This window comes from Hypanus sabinus, chromosome 2 (assembly GCF_030144855.1).
Source record: "Hypanus sabinus isolate sHypSab1 chromosome 2, sHypSab1.hap1, whole genome shotgun sequence".
Classification (NCBI taxonomy): Eukaryota; Metazoa; Chordata; class Chondrichthyes; order Myliobatiformes; family Dasyatidae; genus Hypanus; species Hypanus sabinus.
The window spans coordinates 22,968,938-22,977,639 of record NC_082707.1 but is presented as its reverse complement, the minus strand read 5'-3'; positions in this window follow the sequence as shown (position 1 = coordinate 22,977,639).

The following is an 8,702-nucleotide window of genomic DNA, read 5'->3' as shown; positions in this document are numbered from 1 at the left end:
CTTCCTATGCAAGTCTTTGTAAAAAGGCCTTGCTAAAGTCCAAGTAGGAAGCATTCACTGCCTTGTCTTCAACAACTTTCATGGTAACTTCCTTGAAAAACTCTATGACTGGTTAGACATGAATTACCACACACAAAGCCATGTTGAATATCTCAAACATTCCATGTTTATCAAAATACTTATATATCTGGCCCTTTAGAATACCTTCCAATAGCTTTCCCACAACTGATGTCAGACTCAGTAGCTTATAATTTCCTGGTTTCTGTTTAGAGACTTTTTTTTAAACAGCAGAACAATATATCGCTAAGGATGTTTTGAATATCTCAGTTAGTCCCCCGGCAATTCCGCCACTTGCCTTCCATACCGTCTGAAGGTCCACCTCCAAATAGTAGTAAGGACATGGTCTACAAATTACAATGGGAGATAGAAAATGATTGCCAAAAGAACAATATTGCAATAGTCATGAGGACTTCAATATGCAGGTAGATTGGGAAAATCAGGTTGGTGCTGGATTCCAGGAGAGGGATTTCTAGAGTGGCTAAGAGATTGCTTTTAAGAGGAGCTTGAGGGATCAGCTATTCTGGACTGGGTGTTGTGCTATGAACTGGAATTAACCTAACTGTTTCCATACTGTAGTGTTCTATGACTCTTAAGACTCTATGATACTGTGGACTCATCCCAAATTCCGTCATGTTGAGCAACACCTTTAAGATAGAGAATTTTGATTGAAATGAGTCAGGTTAATCAACACTTCTTATCTTTGTGTTGCAAACAGTAACAGCATTTGAGCCGATCTTTTGAGTACTTATGCCCCATAGTCTGACATTGTGAGTTTAAAAGTAACAGAACTCAAAATCTGCAAAGTAATGCAGCAGGCTTGAAGACAGAGCTCCAAGCTTGAAGCCTATTTTTACATGGTCTCTGTACTCCTTCAAATTCTGACTTCTTGATCTTCTAGCGTAGAGGTTAGCATAACCCTTTATAGTGCCAGCTACAAGATTGGAGTTCAACTCCCGCCATAGTCTGTAAAGAGTTTGTATTTTCTCCCTGTGACTGCAGGATTTCCTCTGGGTCCTCGAGTTCCCTCCCATATTCCAAAGATGTACAGTATGGTAAGGATTAGTTAATTGTGGGCATGCCTTGATGGAGGCGGAAGTGTGGCAACATTTGGGGGTTGCTCCCAGCACGTTGTTGGAAATGACGCAAAACAACAGATTTCATTTTCTGTTTCAATGTACATATGACCATTATTTTTTAATCGCTGAATGTATTCACCATTGGCAGTTAAGCTTCGACATCAAGGTCCAAAGCTTTCAAATTTCCTTCCTGCAAAACACACACAAAATGCTGGGAGATCTCAGCAGGTCAGGACGCATCTATGGAAGGAAATGAACAGTTCACAGCATTTTGCAGAATCTCGTTAACAGCAGAGTCTCTTTGAGGTACGTCTACCCTGAAGAACTTATTCTCTCACAGGAGTTCTGTCAGCTGGCTCCTGCCCTTTTCCATTCCAGAACTGAAGAAGTCTCTCAACCCAAAACATCAACTGTTTATTTCCCTCTGGATGCTTCCTGATCTGTTGAGTTCCCTCAGCAGTTTGTGTGTGTGTTGCTCAAGATTTCCAATGTTGGCAGAACCTCTCGTGCCTTCAAATTTCCTTCCTCATACACTGTGCCTTCTCCCTGTCGCTCTTCCAAGAAATCGAACCGTGTAAGTTTCAGCTTGTCAATCTTTATCTTCTAGTGTTCTCAACCCACAACTTACCAGCATACTCCAGACTAATGAGCAAAATACCAAACCATCAGATTCCCAAATAACTAGGCACAGGATTAGACCACAGTTCTCAACGTTCAGAAGCTCAAAGTAAATTTATTATCAAACTACATATATCTCACCATATACGAACAACCTCGAGATTTGTTTTGTTGCAGGCATCCTCAAAAATCTATAATAGAATAATAACCATAATCAGATCAACGAGAGACCACACCAACCTGGGTGATCAACCAGTGTGCAAAATGCAACAGACTGCACAAATACAAAAAGAAAGAAATAGTAATAATAATTAATGATCAATAAGTATAAAGAACATGAAATAAAGAGTCCTTGAAAGTGAGTCCATAGGTTGTGGGAACATTTCAATGATGGGCAAGTGAGGTTGAGCGAAGTTATCCCCTCTGGTTCAAGAAACTGATGGCTGATGGTTGATAACCATTTCTGAACCTGGTGGTGTGAGCCCTGAGACTCTTGTACCTTCTTCCTAATGGCCACAGCGAGAAGAGAGCACGTCCTGGGTGGTGGGAATCCCTGATGATGGATGCTGCTTTCCTGAGACAGTTCTAGATGTGCTCAGTGTTGGGGAGGGCTTTATGGACTGGGCTGTATCCACTATTTTTTGTGGGATTTTCCATCCAAGGACATTGGTGAATCCAGTGAAGCAATTAGTTAATATACTCTCAAAGTTTTAGATGTCACGCCAAATCTTCACAACCTCCCAAGGAAGTAGAGGTGATGCAGTGCTTACTTCATAATGGCACTTACATTCTAGGCCTGGGACACTTTCTCTGAAATTACAACATGACAAATTACTGACCCTCTCCACCTCTGATTCTCCAATGAGGGAGGACAGGCTCATGGATCTCTGGTTTCCTCCTCCTGAGGTCAAAATCAGCTCCTTGGTTTTGCTGACATTGAGTAAGAGTTGTTGTTATGGCACCGCTCAGCCAAATTTTCAGTACTTCTATATGCAGATTCGTCACCACATTTGATTCGGCCTATGACAGTGGCATCATCAGCAAGCCTGAATGTGGCATTGGAGCTGTGCTCAGCCACACAAAGCGAGTAGTGCAGGCAGGAAAGAATTTATGAAGAGTTAGAAAATTGTTAAGAATGAGAAGCTGTTTCTTGTGGCAGATATATCGTTAATGGGAGAACATAGGTTAAAGACAATTAGCAAAGAGTCTAGCTGATCCTTCAATAATAAATGCACTGATGGAGAAATGAATACATATGAACACAAATGTGATCTCAGTATGGGAATCAAATAAATACTGAAAGCTCTACAGGAAAGGTCAATGAATTAGAACTAAATATAGATTTTTTGTTAACTGGTAAAGGCATGATGTGCCATATGACCCCTTCACTGAAGAATGATTGTTCAAATCTAGTTCCATACTGTTGATATATAGAAGGATTTTTTAAAGATCAAAACATAGGTTTGAGGAATTAAATAATTTTAAACCATTACACTAGTTTGGTTGTGTGTTAATTTTCAGTTTATACTTGACTCATAAAAGGTTAACCAACCCAAGAAATGTGTAATGTGACTTGGGAGACAAGAAAGTTGTACTCTGTGACAGGACAACACAAGCAAACAGAAGCTTTCTGGCACCTCCTGCTGGCAGCTGAGGCAAATGCAGCTCTGAAAGCAGAGAGCTTCCTCTTGACTCAGTTAAATGGTGCTGGTATTCAGTTTTAGAATAAAATTCTCACAGGATTGAGCAAGGTCAATACAGAAAAGTGAATCTATCTGAGAAGATAATACTTTAAGTGGAAGACACAACACCTAGTCGCGTGATTAGAAAGAGCTTTTTCAGAAAAGAGAGAGGGGGAGGAAGAGAAACTCAATTTCCCCTAAATATTTGTGCTTGTGTTAGACATGGTTAAGACATAGAATCCTACTGGGCAAGGTTATTAAGGGATGCAGAACAAAGAAACAATGGAATTCAGAAGACAATCACGCATTATCTTAGTAAATACTGAAATAAACTTAGTTTGTAGCGATGTGCTACACACAGTGCTGAAATAACGACACGCAGTCAGTAAGTCGTTTCGCATTTAATCACCTGCCCTTTCCGGGCGGAAATGACATCAGAGGTGCATCAAATTCTCCCCCCGCGCGCTGGCTATTTGTGAGCCAGTTCGCCTGCGCAGAAAGTGGGTCGCCACATAACCCCCCCCCCCCCAGAACTGGCGATACACCCCCCCAATGTCCACAGTCTGGATCAGCCTCTGTTTGGGAGGTCTGCCTCTGCGCCGCGGTGCCTGAACCCCGACCGGCTGCGCCAAGTCCACATGGGCTGGTTTGAGTCGGTCCACCGTGAAAACCACCTCTTTCCCCCCAATGTCCAGAATGTACGTGGACCCGTTGTTGTTGATCACCTTGAACGGCCCCCCATACGGCCGCCGTAGCGGTTCCCAGTGTCCGTCCCTTCGTACAAACACAAACTTACAGTTCTGCAGGTCTTTGGGTACATGGGTCAGGGTCCGTCCGTGCTGTGAAGTCGGAACGGGTGTCAGGTTGCCGAGCTTCTCATGTGGTCTGTCCAGGACTGCTGCGGGTTTTTCCTCTTGCCCCCTTGGGACTGGTATGAACTCTCCTGGGACAGCCAGGGGCGCACCGTACACCAACTCGGCTGACGAGGCGTGCAGATCCTCTTTGGGCACCATGCGAATTCCAACAGGACCCAGGGAAGTTCGTCGACCCAGTTAGGTCCTCTCAGGCGGGCCATGAGAGCTGACTTCAAGTGACAGTGGAAGCGTTCCACTAGTCCGTTCGACTGTGGGTGGTAGGCAGTTGTGTGGTGTAGCTGCGTTCCCAACAGGCTGGCCACAGCCGACCACAGGCTGGAGGTGAACTGGGCACCTCTGTCGGAGGTAATGTGGGCTGGTACCGCAAAATGTGCTACCCAGGTTGCGATCAGTGCTCGGGCGCAGGAATCGGCAGATGTGTCGGTGAGCGGGACCGCCTCTGGCCACCTCGTGAACCGATCTACCATAGTTAGGAGGTACCACACTCCTCAGGACACTGGTAGGGGGCCCACAACAACCACATGAATGTGGTCAAACCTCCGGTGGGTGGGCTCGAACTGCTGCAGGGCTTCAGTGTGCCGCTGCACCTTGGCTGTTTGGCACTGCGCGCACATTCTGGCCCATTCACTGACCTGCTTACGAAGTCCGTGCCACATGAACTTGCTGGAGACCAGCTGGATGGTTGTCCTGACAGATGGGTGCGCCAAACCGTGTATGGAGTCGAAAACTTGCTGCCTCCAGGCTGCCGGGACGATGGGACGAGGTTGGCCAGTAGCCACGTCACACAGGAGGGTCCTCTCACCTGGGCCTACGAGAAAGTCCTGCAGCTGCAAACCCGAGACTACGGTCCTGTAGCTGGGCATCTCATCGTCTCCCTGCTGCACCTCCGCCAGTGCTGCATAGTCCACCCCCAGGGACAGGGCCCGTACAGCTGGTCTGGAGAGTGTGTCCGCCACGATGTTGTCCTTTTCCCGAGACATGCTGGATGTCCATCGTATACTCCGAGATGTAGGACAGATGTCGCTGCTGGTGAGCCGACCAGGGATCGGACACCTTTGTGAACGGGAAGGTCAGCTGTTTGTGGTCCATGAACGCGGCGAACGGCCTGCCTTCCAAGAAGTACCTGAAATGCCGGATTGCCAGATACAGTGTCAGCAGCTTCCAGTCGAAAGCACTGTACTTGAGATCGGGTGGTCGTAGGTGTTTGCTGAAGAACGCCAGGGGTTGCCAGCGCCCCTCGATGAGCTGCTCCAGCACCCCTCCGACTGCTGTGTCGGATGCTTCCACTGTGAGTGCGGTCAGGACATCTGTTCTGGGGTGCACCAGCATTGCGGCACCTGCCAAGGTTTCCTTGGCTTTAACGAAAGTGGCTGCGGCCTCCTCGTCACAAGTAATGTCCTTGCCTTTACCCGACATCAAGGTGTACAAAGGGCGCATGATACAGGCTGCTGAGGGGAGGAAACGGTGGTAGAAGTTCACCATACCAACGAACTCCTGTAGGCCTTTGACTGTGTTGGGCTGGGCAAAGTGGTGGATCACATCTACCTTGGTGGGCAGAGGTTTTGCCCCGTCTTTGGTAATCCTGTGGCCCAGGAAGTCGATGGTATCGAGACCAAACTGACATTTGGCCAGGTTGATTGTGAGGCTGAAAACACCCAGGCAGGAGTAGAGCTGGCGGAGGTGGGAGAGATGCTCCTGACGACTACTGCTGGCTATAAGGATGTTGTCCAAATAGATGAACACAAAGTCCAGGTGGCGTCCCACCGCATCCATTAGCTGCTGGAACGTCTGCGTGGCATTCTTCAGGCCGAACAGGGTGATGAGTGCTGTTTTGGGGATGTCTTCAGGGTGCACCGGGATTTGATGGTACCCCTGGACGAGGTCTACTTTGAAAAATATTCTTGTCCTGTGCAGGTTTGCTGCAAAGTCCTGTATGTGCGGCATGGGGTCGCGGTCTGGAGTTGTAGCCTCGTTCAGTCTGCAGTAGTTGCCGCATGGTCTCCAACCCCCGGCTGCTTTGGGCACCATGTGCAGGGGGGAGGCCCATGGGCTGTCGGACCTCCATATGATCCCCAATTCTTCCATCCTTTTGAACTCCTCCTTCGCCAGGCGGAGCTTTTCCGGGGGGAGCCTTCGTGCGCGGGTGTGGAGGGGTGGTCCCTGGGTCGGGATGTGGTGCTGTACCCCGTGTCTGGGCGTGGTTGCCATGAACTGCGGTGCCAGAATCGATGGAAAGTCCGCCAGAATTCTGGTGAATTCGTTGTCCGACAGCGTGATGGAGTCCAGGTGTGGGGCCGGCAACTTGGCTTCACCCAGGGAGAACGTCTGGAAAGTCTCGGCATGTACCAGTCTTTTCCCTTGCAAGGGAACCACCAGGCTGTGAGCTCGCAAGAAGTCTGCCCCCAGGAGTGGTTGGGCCACCGCAGCCAGCGTGAAGTCCCACGTGAACCAGCTGGCGCCGAACTGCAGCTGCACTGTGCGGGTGCCATAGGTCCGTATCGTGCTGCCGTTTGCGGCCCTCAGGGTGGGTCCTGGCTTCCTGTTGGGGGTGTCGTACCCCGTCGGGGGCAAGATGCTAATTTCCACTCCGGTGTCGACCAAGAAGCGGCGTCCTGACTGTTTGTCCCAGACGTACAAGAGGCTGTCCTGGTGTCCAGCCGCCAAAGTCATTAGCGGCAGCTGGCCCTGGCCCTGGCCCTTGCAGGGCGGGCAACAACGGTGGGCTTCTGTGCCCCACCGCTGGTGGTAGAAACACCACTGTTCACTGGCCTCCTCACTCCTGCCTCTGTGTTGTGTGCGCCCCCCTGCCGGGCCTGGACTGGCCTGTTGTCGGGTGCGTGGCCTGATAATCTGACTGACAGACGCCACGCACTCCCTCTTGGCTTTCCACAGCACGTCTGCCCAGACCGCCACCTTCCGGGGGTTGCTGAAATCTGCATCGGCCAGCAGCAGCTGTATGTCCTCGGGCAGTTGCTCCAGGAACACTTGCTCGAACATGAGGCAGGTTTTGTGTCCATCAGCCAGGGCCAGCATCTCGTTCATCAATGCTGACAGCAGCCTGACTCCCAAACCGTCCAGGTGAAGCAGGTGGGCATCCCGCTCACGCCACGAGAGGCCAAAGGTCCCAATGAGCAGCGCTTTGAATGCTTCATATTTGCCTTCTTCCAGGGGCGACTGTATGAAATCCGCAACCTGGGCGGCCGTCTCCTGGTCAAGGGCGCTCACCACGTGGTAGTAACACGTGGAATCAAAGGATATCTGCCGAATCTGGAACTGGGCTTCTGCTTGGCTAAACCACACACGTGGTCACAGCGTCCAGAAAGTCGGCATTTTTAGCGACACTGCGTGAACAGATGAAGAGTCAGTCTTCTTTGGTCCAAATTCCATTTGGACCGTCGGGGTCACCAATGTAGCGATGTGCTACACACAGCGCTGAAATAATGACACGCAGTTGGTAAGTCATTTCGAGACTAGTTTATTCAAACTTCACGGCGCTGGCATTTAAATCCCTAGCGCCTGCACTCTCCGGGCGGAAATGACGTCAGAGGTGCATTACCAAAGTCTCCCCCCGCGCACTGGTTATTTGTGAGCCGGTTCGCCTGCGCAGAAAGTGGGCCGCCACAAGTTGACTGAACTTCCAGTGCCTCCTGCACACCAGCCCTCATTGACAAGTCAGCGGCGGAAAACAGGTGAGCTGCTTGAGGTCTCAGAGTGTCAAGATCTCAGAGGATCTAACCCGGGCCTGACATGTGATGCAAACATAAAGAAGGCATGCCAGTGGCTTTACTTCATTAGAAGCTTGAGACGATTTATTCGTCTGCAAAGACTGGATGTGAAAATGCGGAGGGCATTCGGATCCTCACTGCCCGGTAGGGAGGTTCCGATGCACAGGATCGCAAGAGGCTGCGGAGGGTTTTAGACCCAACCAGCTCCATCACGGGCACAAGCCTCCCCAAAATCAAAGACATCTTCAGAAAGCGGTGCCTCAGAAAGGCAGCATCCGTCATTATGGACCCTTCCCATCTGGGACACGCCCTCTTTTCATTACTACCATCAGTGAGGTGGTATATATTATCCTGAAGAGTCACGTTCAATGGTTTAAGAACAGCTCCTCCCTCTCCATCATCAGATTCTTCAACTGTCCATGAAAACTAGCTCTCTATTCCCTTTTTGCGCTATTTATTTATATTGCAACTTATAGAAGTGTTTTAATGCCTTGCACTTTACTGCTGCCAAAAAAACTAATTTCATAACATATGCCAGTGATTATAAACCAGATTCAGACTGTATAAGGGACAAGAGGCAAGTGTGGTAAGGAGCCAAGGGTCAGAGTATCTGAGACGAGAATTGAGACATGATTTCAAGACTAAGATGAGAACAGGGTTATTGGC